The following is an 11763-nucleotide window of genomic DNA, read 5'->3' as shown; positions in this document are numbered from 1 at the left end:
ATAAATGTAAAACTGTAAATAAATAATAGGGAATACTGGATGGTGGGAATAAAAATCCCTGCCGTGCTAAAGTGAAATGATATGGACTGTGAGTAAGGAGGACAGGTCTGTGGAAACTGTTAAATACTGCTGCTAATTACCCCCGACAGTTACCTGCCTTCTGTGTAGCCCTCACGTCTCCCTCAGTAATGAAGAACATGAGATGGTACAGTCGTCGCGTTTAAGATGTACAGCAGCGTAGCTCTGTGTTCACATGGTGGTGCAGATTGAAGTTGCGGAGGTGAACTGATTCATTTATGAAAGTCAGCCATGTTTTTGCACTACACAGCTGGACTGTAAAGCTGAAGAAACAAAAAGTCTCAGTGAAAAACAAATAATTGAAGTTTAATTTCACGAGTTGTTAATTCACTGTACACAGAAATCACTGAAAGCCTGAAAGCTTTTGATGCAGCGTTCTGTATTCAGTAATTAAACGGGAGACATTAAGCATGGAAAATGGGGGCACGGGCTAATTGGTCCAATTAAAGAGCAATGAGGGCCAGCGCTTCTCTGACAGTCAACACAAACAGTAATGAAGCATCCCCTATTAGAGGGCTATAGCCACGTTTGCCACAATTATCCTGCTTTATTTCAGTGGTGGGGTGCGGGCTGTCTGCAGACTCACTCACTCGTACTGCTCAATTCAAACTGTTGACATTAAAAAAGAGAGAGAGAGTTGCAATTGGCAAAAAAGCAGAGGTAGCCACGTAACAAAGGTAACAGCAGTCATTATTGACAAGCTTTCACTTCCCACAAAATGATTATCTCATTCTGTCCCCCCCCCCTCAACTGTGCAATATGGCAACAAAAAGAGGAAGAAAAACAGACAAGCAACCATTGCTTATCACATCTATGAGATACTGTAGGTTTTTTCTATTCCTATTCCAATTTTGTTGCCTTAAAAAATATTTCTCTACTACAGCCACCCCGGATGTTTGTATTTCTAACACCACAAATTAATTTCCCGGACTCTTTTCTTCAAAGGCGCGGAGCGGGGGAACACACGGGCCCAAACTTCAAATCAATCCCTCGATGCCTTTACCTTCACAATGTGGAGGGTTAAATCAGGCTGAACCAGCTAGTTTCTGTTCAACTGTCTAGAATGGGGCAGGTGTAACCCTCTACCCCCCCACCCCCAGCTCTATTTTTACAGCCTCTTGGGGCTCCCGGCTTTGAAGGGAAACCTATCCAGGAAAATTGCTTGCATTTTTCCCCAGCGAAGCGTTGATAGATGGACATTGACTGTCACATTCCCTCTCTTGCACATCAGGAGCTCGGGCTTCTCCTGCCCCCCCCCCCCCCCCCCTGCTATCTTCTCTCAGCCTTTCAGTGGCATTCCAGTCCGAATAGGTGCTTTGTTGAAGTGCAACGCAGGTTATACACAGCTTCTGAAGTTCCTGCTTTCACGGAAACCTGACTTTTGAAACTTACATTTCATTTAAAGCACACAATTCTGTCTTTTCGTCAATGGGGAACATTTCTATGGTGTAACTTTGATGTCATTGGCAGCGTGAGCTTTTCTTCCCCCGTACACCCCATATGTCCCAGACGCCGCTACCTTCATCCCTGTCTTTTCTCTGAACAGTGGCATTAATTTCTTCATGCATTGTGGTAATTGGCATAGCATGGTTGGGGCTATTGTAAACATGGCTGTGTGAGACTGGTATAAAGAGGCACCAGTCACTCCCCAGGCTAAGCTAGTGTGTTAGGCAGGCAGGGGCTGCTGCCTATTGTGCGCGTGAAGCCTTTGTAGATTTGCAGTGGGCCCCTTTTTAATCGCCTTCTCATACGCCGCTTGCCGACTCGCTTTGCATATTTAATTGCCAGGTAAAATCATTTTGTCGGCAATCCGTTTAATTATTTGATTGTACAGTAACCGTAAAGAGTGAGCAAAGGGAAGAGGAAGGGATAAAGGGGGATGGAGAGAAGGAGAGAGAGAGAGAGAGAGCAGCAGGCAGCAGAGAAAGAAAGAGGTCTGTTGCCAGAATAGACATCAAAGCTGTGCCTTGATGTTGATGTTGAATGGGCATTAATGGTTTCTGAAGGCAAGAGATTGCACAGAAAAAAAAAGAAAGAGAGAAAAGAAAAAAAATAAACCCTCCTTTTTCTCTGACAATCCCGCCAGCAATCTCAGTAAATGCATAAACATTGGCAGATAGAAGGGTTGAACAGCAGAGAGAAAGAAAGTGAGAGCAAGAGATGCTAGTTGGATTGTGCACTTTCATTTCCTGTAATGACTGAAGGGCGCGAACAGAGAGGAGATGGGTCAAATGGCCTGATTGGAGGCTGGCAGTGATTACGAAGCTATCGCCATGTTAAACATTTAGGATAAGAGACCAGAGGCTTCCAATCAATGCCTGTTAACTGAAGTCACGAGGACATTAGAGCACAGTATGTCAGGTTTTATATCAGTCTCACAAGTAAAACTATTAGCATGTATTGTTTTAGCTTGGCTCTTTTAAAGATGCATTGAGTCTGAATTTGAACTTCTTTTGAATCTCAATATTGGAGAAAGGATCGTAGGCTAAACAAAATGTTGCACTTTATATGTAGTCCTATTGATATTGACCAATCTCTATTGAGAGGGCTTTTGCTGTATGCAGGTGAAAAGTCCACATAAACTTATTAGTTTCGGTTTTGCATATGGTATCAACTTCCCTGTCATTTTGTATCCTGCCTACATCCGGCCTTTGCAATCAGATCATTTCCCTCACTTAGTTTTCCCACTCCAGCCCTCACCTGCTACTCATTCTCTCGTTAGCCCAACAGCATATACGCAACCTTGAGTCCCATGAAGTTAACTGACCTGCAAACTCCAAACTCAACCGCTAATTTCGGAAGATTGAGCTTTGATTAGCTGAAAGGTAAATATGAATGTGTGTAAACTGGAAACAGTCCAGTTGTCGTCAACTCGTAATAATCTGACTGTAAACTGCACACAGAAAACTAAGTCTTGCCCCAGATATAAACTACCCTGGAACCCCCAAAAGCTTAGCCAATGTCAGAAAATAAGAATAATTCAGGCTTGATTTTATTCATAGCGCCATATAATGTTTATTCCAATAACATAAACGTAAGCGCTACATGGCTAAAATGAAAGGTGCCATAGAATGCATCTATCTGGTATTTAAAATTGTTCTCTGATGTCTAAAAATAAGGTGTATAACTTTGGTTGATCCAAAAAAGGTCCAGATGCGGTTTTACAGGCCCATTTACAACCCTCTGATTTGGTCCTAGAATGAAAAGCTGCATTGCCTTATTTGGGGCTCATTTGAATAACTATGACGAGCTCTGCTCTGATTGGCTGGTTTACAAGGAGCAGTCCATGGCTGCCTCAGAGCCCACAGAAGTAAGTGAAGTTCGGAAACTGTGAGAGATGAACCATGGAAGCTATTGGCATCCAACCTTACATGTTTGAGTCTTTATCGGAGGAGGAAACGATGAATTTGAAGAACAGCCAGTTGGTCGGAGATTGGAGAGCAACGTTATGGAGTGGTAAGTGTTAGCGTAGTGTTTCCAGCAGTTGGTGTATGCAAATGTTGGGGCTGGACTACCGTGTGTGACTTCACACACAGGGATTGTTGTAATTCACCCGTTTTACTGCTATGATAAGCATATTCATGATTTGCACGTGAAGGAGGAAATAATGGTGTTTGAGGTTCACGGTATGTCAGTTCAATGTGCCGAACTCTCCTTATTCAACTACGCCAAGGTAAATACAGTTTTACATTCTATGACACCTTTAAATGTTTTACTAAGGCCGTTTGACGAGTCTTAATTTTGTTTTCTTGGCTACTTGTACCAACAACAGTGCTCTAACCAAGTTGATCGCGAAGTTATTTTAGTTAGTTGGTTTTGGGTCTATTGGTAAAACACCAATGTTTTTTACATCTTAACCCTATGTTTAGTTCTCCAAAAATTCCAGAGGGAACTTTCTTGTTACTAAGCTGCTAAACACTCCTCTCATTTCACCAGCTATTCTGAAAGTGTCAAGCTGCCTGTCTGCCGTTTGATGCTGGACTGACGGTACAGTTGATTCACCTGAATTTCAACTGAGAAGAGCTGCAGGAGATCCGAAAAAAAGATCAGTTTAAACTAAATTTCGCCTGGATTTTATGTCTTCCTTGAACCAGACTTTATTATACTTCCATTTGCAAGAAAACTCTGTCAATGCAGCAGACAGCAGATATCCTCCAGCGATGATGACGGACTAAAACATGTCTAGCTTTTAAAGTAAAGAGAAAAATGAAGGGGAGAGATATCCAAATCAGCTGTTGATGTGCACTACATTGTAAATTGAACTGCAAATGCTTATTTAACCCACATTGTTTCTCTTTTTTTTTCCTTCCATTTTTAGGGATTAAAATATGCACCTACAATTCACAGCATCTTAACGAAACCCACCTAGTCCAAACTATACCAACCACGTTGTCTTGATTTATTTAACTTTTTGAAACTATATTTATGTATAATATATAATATATATATTTTTTACTTTTTGGGAGTATTTGCTCAACACTGGGAACTTGTAGGAACATTTGTGCACTGGAAATAATATGATCACAAGCAAAGGAGTTGGTTTGGAGTTTCAGTATCAGCTAGATGGAAAAGACAAGAACAAGCGCGATCTGAAACCATTTCCTCCACAGGATGATGTGATACGACATTTGCATTCTTGAAACCAACCCCAAACAGTGGGTTCCGTCCTCTCTCCTGTCACCAAACACCTGAGTGTTGTCTCGTGTTTCACGGTGTGTGCGGTTGGGCTTGGCATTTGCGTGTGAACGGTCCAAGCTAGAGGCTTTAACTGCAGCTTACCTCTGAAACTCATCCAAAACCACCTTGATCCTCTTTTGGCTGGCACTGCTGGATATCTCTCTCCCTCTCTCTACTCAAGTCTGGCTGTCTCTCCCTTTCACCCCCTCTCCCCTTCTCTTGTGCTGTCATCTTTGCTTATTTTCCCAGGTTCCCCCAAATCGTGTTTCTCTGTCATTCTGTTGTGAGGTGTGATGTGGGTGTTGGGTGGGTGTGTATTGTTGGGTATCTGTTATCTGGAGGAAATATCCAGATCCAGACTTTTGAGGAGGTACATGCACCGTTTACTGTCCTTACCTTGAAAAAAAACACATGTGCACCAAATATGAAGTTGAAAACAGAGAAAGAAATGGGCTTCTTCCAATAAAAATCAATACCTGGGATGAAGGCAGTTTATTCTGATGCTTAGACCGCATCGTCATTGTTAGTCAGCAGATGGAAGTGTATCAGTTGTCATCACGACACCAAAGTATGGATCTCTGCGGCTTAGGGTCAAGAATGAACTTCCCCCTATTCATTTATGAGCAGATTTCTTAAAAAAGTAGATGAATTCTAACAGTAATCACAGAGTCTGTGACTGTCCACACTCAAAGGAGAAGAAGCATAAAGCAGCATTCGAACCCTCTGTGGTCGGATTCAGACTGTTTTGGGACGACTTTTGTTCATTTATTTTAAGAGCATCCATCCGTCTCTTTGCTGTTCTCTCTAGCTCTGCCAACTCAGTGTCAGCAGTAGATAGGCATTATCTATTTTGTCTAACTACCCCCTGTCGGGTCTCAAACCACCCCCAAGGGAAGCCTGTGTTCTTCAGGCGAGATGGAGGGCCAAAACCACTGTCAACAAGGGGAACAATTTGGCTGGCAAGGGCCATATTTACAGAACGGTGAACCACAGCTGCATTTAGCAGTGTTCTTTCGTCAGTAAACACCGCAGGACAGTATCTTCCTCAGATCTCAAGAGGAGGAATAGAGATAAAATTATGCCATGCAGCCCAATGTTGGTCTATGCAGACCGCCGCTCAGACCGCCATTGTTTAGAACTTCAGAACAGCCAAATGATCCGATAACACAAGTTTGTCGTGGCAAGAGACTTGGTCCACATTCCTCTGTGACTCAACGGAATGCAGTCCCTCGAAAGGCTTCGCCTGTGGCCTGAGTCTGAAGGGTGTGTGGTGTATTTTGAATCCATCAGACTTCTGTCTTTTCTTGTGCGATTCTGAATATCGGGAGCGGCAATTCTAAAAATACAATGATTAAGGCTTTGTGGTTTTTCACATGAATGCTCGAAGCAAACTCCCTTCAGGCCATTGTACACACAAAGTATGATAATGTGTCAAGATATGGCAACCTTGTTAACACTTTGGCCCACATTATATAGCGGGAAGCTTGGTATGCAAACAGAGGACTGGTTTGGGGTTTTATAAAATGCTTTGAACCTAAACATACTTCTGTCATGAAGTTATATCTGGGACGGATGAGAACAATAAACCAGCGCCACACTGAATCCCTGGAAGTCCAGTCGGAGTTGGTGGCATACACAAATGGGGAAACTCAAATTCTTTATATATAAGGCAGCTTGCAATTTTAGTCGCCTTTATGGTTGTACAAGCAGATCTTTTTAAATACATTACTTAAAAAGAAAACTGGGTTTTGAAGGATATTATAATTCAGGCATCAAGATGATAAGCACTTAAAATAAAGGCCAGATTGTTCATGATTGAAACAAAGGTATAACACTCTAGTTATCATGGTTGTTTTTTATTTGTTAGGTGTAATTGCCCAACATGGATCTGGCTATCCAATCAGTTCAGATTTTATTGCTATCATATTGTCACTTTAGCTGGTGCCTTTTTCAGTTATGGAAAATTCCAAAAGTACAACACGATATAGTATCACTACTGCTTTTGATTAATACGACCACTGCACAGTACAACAAATATAGTTATCACAGAGAAGCAGTTGGCAATAGAGGACGGGGGTCTCAGGACCACTCCTACAGTGTTTTTTAAATAGGCATGCAAAAAAGAAAAGCACAAAAGTAAAAGCATACTGATAATCTAAGGTATAAAACATGCAAATACAAATATCATATATGATAAAAACATCAGTTATAAAATAACATAATATGTTATAAAAAAGACTTAATGTAAACTAAATGTGGTAAAAGTATATGCATGATCAGAATTAAAAATGTGATACACAGGTGTAAACAGCTTGTAAAACAGCAACAAACCAGTGTAAAATACATGTTGCAAATTAGAGCTATACATGATAAAAGGAGCAGTTTATTTTCCCAAACCCCGACATGAACCGTGAAGAACCTGCCGCAGTGTCCAGACATTGTCATCCACACAGGCTGTGTTGCCTGGGTGTGGCCGCCACAGACAATATTGAACTGAGCTCTTTTTTAGAAACTGGGGAATTTCTCTGTGCTTTCATCCTGAGACAGCCATAGAGCTTCAGTGTTGTGCCTCACACATACCTTCAGGTCCGCAGTCCATTCCCCAGACGGCTGTGGGAACTGTGGTGAGGCCACTCTGGGTTTGGAGGCCTCCCAGGCACCACAGGGATAAAAACTAGCCTGCGTCATGTGACGTGGTCATGTGACTCGAGCGCAACTGGAGTCCTTTGAAAAGGAGAGGCAAAGGGGGAACAGAGGATTTTCATGAACTCAGTCAATTTAATGATGTACCCAAAATCCACTTTGCATAGATAGAGCCTCATCCAGCAACATTCTCTAGTTTTTTTTGGTAAAAAGTTTCAATGTGTCTATTGTTAACCATCCAAATCCGCCCTGTCAATCCAATTCAATCATAACATAGAGGCATGTGGCTGGATGTTTATTTTTATTAGCTTATAACACGGATTGGTAGAATACTCAATTCTGATTGGTCATTTTGGTTTGGACATTTTATCATTTTAAACCTCGATCAGTGCTGCTGCCAATTTAAGTTACATTGCTGTAGCCTCAGTTTCAGCCGTCGCTACACCGTGGAACAGACTATTTCTTTCTTAGCGGAAGCACCATAATAACTTTTAAGTCAATAAAATGATAGTTATAATCAATATTGTCAAGCCATTAGTTTATTTAGTATGTAATAAGTGGGAGAAGGTGCAACAAGGCGGTCATTAATTAATCCAGAACGCTTGAGCTCCGAAAACCAAAATTGGAAAGAGTACTCTTTATAACATTTCGCATTACATAAGAGAACACAAAATAAAAACGTGGATGTATTCTAGAAACCATTTGAACTTACAATATCAGAACAATTTAAATGAGAATTTGCACAAAAAAGGACATTTGTTTGAATCACATGAGGCCAAGAATCTCATTAGTCTTATTTATTGATTCAGTCATCCATCTTCTGTCTCAGGTAATTGCCTTGTATCTAAAATTGAAACCAGATCATCATTTAGTGGCTTAAATGACATAAACTTTCCTTTTTTATTTTTGAACAGATTTCCATCATCCAAAACAAATCAAACTTTACGCATGCCTAAATGAGTGTCTGAAAAGCACCTGGGTTGTGGGTGTATGAGCCCTCCAGCCTGACTGTTTCCCATCGTAGACGCTCTGCCAGGCAAGGCTCGAGGCTTAGCCGCCATTGTTTACTCTTTACCCACAGAGCCCAGCACCTGTTATAGATTGAGCTGTACACAACCCAGCTGCAAGCCATTTTCATCTAACACCCAAGAAGATAACTACCCCTGAAGCACAAACGATTAGGCTAATCGGCCTTGATGATGGGAAGGGACTAAGTCGGATGAGAAGGTAGAAAGTTGCGGGTGCAAAATGGCAGCCTCCAAGGAACTCTGGCCTTCTCCAAACAAGCATAATTAAGCCATCTCGTAATGAGGACTGCAGTGGCACTGTCGCTCTTTGTTTGTGTTCTTCATCTCACATGCCACTTACTGATGGGCCAACATGCCCCCCTGGCACGACAAGAGGCCGCCATTGTGAGGAAATGGCTCTGCAGTCTGCAGCAGCTCCATCTCTTTTCTCCCACTGGCTCCCTGTCGCCAGCTTGTCCCTCTTCTCCTTTGCTTTTCACACACAGGCAATTAAGTCAGTTTCCCAATACTGTGATCCCCTCCAACATTCTTTGTTCTTGTTTTTTGTTGTTTTCCTGTTCCTTCAGTTTTCACCCTCTCTCCCTCCTTTTGCGGGTTTGTTTCTCGGGTGAGGAGGTCGAGGCTGGGGGCGGAACAGAGAGAAGAAGAAAAAAACGAGAGGGGGGGAATACATTTGCAGCTTTATGACTAACCACATGTGTTTCTGGGTCTTTGTATTTACATGTTTCTCATGGAAAAGAGGGTGGTGGAAGGGGATGACGGGAGAGGAAAGACAGACATATGGTTCTTGTTTGTTGAGTTAAATTCAGAGTCGGACTTGTTTGTTTCCTGCGATGAGCAGAGGGAAATACGCTCTTGTAATCAGCTTCAATTTTGACTCCTCCCCAGGCACTGGTTTAGGCTTTTACTTGACAAAAAATATTTACATATATAAACAACGCATTGTACACGTTGGTTCGCTTGTTTGAAGCAGGAGAGCTGTAGTGTTGTTCTACAGAAGGAAATTCACTTGGTTGGATTGAGGATTTTGTAAAGTGAGAACCTTTGCTTTGAAAAAGTCATTCAAATTCTCCCTCTTTCACATTCTCTGTTTCTGTCCCTGGCAGACGCTCAACGCTGCACACTCCCTGCTGTAACTCTTTCACTCCGATGCCTTGGGCAACTCCACTGCTGGCACTGGTCTCGCCATTATAAAGCCTTCATGAGAACCAGAACCAGGTACCTTGCTCCCCCTTCTTCCTCTTGTGTCTCTGAGGTGTGCTAGCCCCTACCAACATGACTTGCTGGATGTCCAATTGCCTTGTAGGGGTGGGAGAGGGAGATGGGGGGGGCGTTGGGGGGGGGCATTCCATTCTCCTTTGCGCACCTTTGGCTTGTAATCTGCTCAAGACCAGACTTTACATACACTGCGGGAAGTATTGTTGTCTGAGATCCTTGTAATTTCCACAGATTGTGGGAGGTAAAGGTTTTGTGTGGATTTATTGGACCTGTTGGCCTGGTTTTATATGGAAGGAACTCCACCCTCCGATACCCTTGCGCTGTTAAATATCCCCAATCAGTAACTCCAGGTGTTATTTTGTGATGCAACAGCAGTTTGAAGGCTATGTGATTTACTTGTTTGGGTGTAGCCACTCTCCCTTTAACAACTCCATCTGCAGTACTTCAGTTAATGATTTTAGTTTAAACATCCTTCAACCAAACCTACCATCTCAGTTAAAGTGTAACCTCTCTTGTCTTTTACTATTGTATCGAAATCCATTTATCTTTCTCCATTCATTGATGTCTCCCTGTGTGACTGTTAAACAGCAAAGCACAAAACACAATGCACTTGTTCTGGTTTCTGGGGAAATGCCAGCAAATCATTTTTCTGCAGATGTTGCTTCACATCCGAAAGGTTTAATACATAGACAGGGTGTGTCGTGTCATGTATTGGACTCCGGCAGAGCAAAAAAAGTGTTTTCTCAGTTTTGTTCTAGAGAAATATCGATTGGCTTGTCCCAGTTAGGCCTTGCAAAGCCAAGCCTATGCCAACACCTTGTTTTAGCACTCAGCACTGGAGGAAGGTATGGTGGAACCCATGAAACCTCATTAATAATAACTAACCTTGGTTGTTAATTTTTTTTAGACCAATCACAATCGTCGTGGTTGGCCCAAAGCCCAGGATGCAGCGACAATGTGCTAATAAGAGGTACAGTAGACCAGAGACAGGATGGGGAGGATAACAAATATGACTCTTAAATCAAGTAAGTTGCTAATCATAATATCAACAATTACCTGCGCTCATAGGAGATGTCTTATATACATTCTTTATCCCGGTATACGCTCGCTAAACGTTGACTTTAATTAAAACTATCTGGTCATCAGATTTCATATTACTGTTTAGTTTAGTTTAGTTGAAAGCATCACTATTACGTTTTAATAATTTCAACTTAATATTATTGCCTTCAATTAACCGAATGCAGTTCAGTCAGACAACTCTGTGTTTCATTAATATGTTTATTAGAAGCAGTATATAGTTTGAGTTTGGCATCTAGGCTCGGGCCTCATCACTCCACATATTAACATAGAACATTGAGTGATGATTAGATAACTATCCCCCGGGCCTACAGATGGACGCTGGGGAGGAAGCTGGGGTGGTGGTGGGGCAGGCGAGCATCGCCAACGTGAACGCATTAGCAGCGTGGAAACAGCAGCAGCACCAGCAGCACCAGCAGCACCACCACCACCACCACCACCACCACCACCACCAGCAGCAGCAGCAGCAGCAGCAGCAGCAGCACCAGCAGCAGCAGCAGCAGCAGGTATATCTTGCAGCTTAAATAGAGCGGCAGATTGGGAGCCTGTGTTTGGTTGGTTGCAAGATGTGGGAATGTATCATTGGTGCTCGAGTTGACTGCCTGAACTAGCTTGCAGGCTTCGCCACATTTATGGAACATTTGTTGACATAGTACATTTAATTAAAGGCACATTTCAGTGCACACAAGGATATGGCAGTGGTGCCTGGTCAACTACTCAACAGTTACATGTTTTGTATTGAGAAATGTTTCAGTGTTTAAAATAATAATGGTAATGCTTTATTTGAAAATCTAATTTTACCAACAACCTTTTGTTGGCATCAGTTTATTTCCCAGGCGTTGCCGGTGGGATGTACTATTAATAATTCTTAAAACCCTTTTAAATGTTCAAAAGTTTACGATTTATATTTGTTTAATTTAGCTTTTCTAGTTTTTATGTCATTGAAATGGTATGGTGCTTATTTGGAACCAATCTAGGGCCAAAAATGTGCATCTGTGTGTTAGCAATGTTAACAAATCACTTTAGTGAAATGTGCCTCTGT

The sequence above is a fragment of the Eleginops maclovinus genome, chromosome 5 (assembly GCF_036324505.1).
Source record: "Eleginops maclovinus isolate JMC-PN-2008 ecotype Puerto Natales chromosome 5, JC_Emac_rtc_rv5, whole genome shotgun sequence".
In the NCBI taxonomy this organism is placed as follows: domain Eukaryota; kingdom Metazoa; phylum Chordata; class Actinopteri; order Perciformes; family Eleginopidae; genus Eleginops; species Eleginops maclovinus.
This window is presented reverse-complemented; position numbering follows the sequence as displayed.